The sequence below is a fragment of the Asparagus officinalis genome, chromosome 7, assembly GCF_001876935.1.
Source record: "Asparagus officinalis chromosome 7, Aspof.V1, whole genome shotgun sequence".
In the NCBI taxonomy this organism is placed as follows: Eukaryota; Viridiplantae; Streptophyta; class Magnoliopsida; order Asparagales; family Asparagaceae; genus Asparagus; species Asparagus officinalis.
The window spans coordinates 12926102-12926726 of record NC_033800.1 but is presented as its reverse complement, the minus strand read 5'-3'; positions in this window follow the sequence as shown (position 1 = coordinate 12926726).

Genomic DNA, 625 nt, shown 5'->3' with positions numbered 1-625 from the left:
ACTTCTAAGATGTTAGAAGCGCTATTACAACACATCTCAGGGAATTATGTGCAAATTCTTTATTAAATTTTTTTTTTTTTCAAATCTGCGCAGGCGCTCACCGCGTGACCCCTCACTGGCCAAGCCGGTCAACCACCGCCACGTGCCCATCACCAACTAGGGATAAGGTGCGAATTCCCGCCCTATGACGTGTCACCCAATTAATTCCCAACAGATGCATCAATCACCCATCACCCACCGTGGCCCACACTCACAACCTTACTAAAATAAACAAAGGTATTTCACGTGCATACCCCTTAAATTATGGATATTTACAAAAAGTATTTTATATATTAATATTTACAAAACTACACCTCAAATTATCAGCTTCATAAAAAAAATACTTTACAATCAGCAAATCATCAACCGTGTGTTAAAAATCTAACTATTTTATTTATAAATTTTAAATTGTGAGTACAAATTAGCTTATCTAATTTGTTGATTAATTGCTTCAAGCTTTTTCCCCAAAATTGATGATTTGAGAGATAGTTTTTGCAAATACTCAGATTTAAAAATACGTCTTACAAACATCCATGATTTAAGGGTATATATGCAAATCAGCCAATAAACGAAAAAACAACCCCAC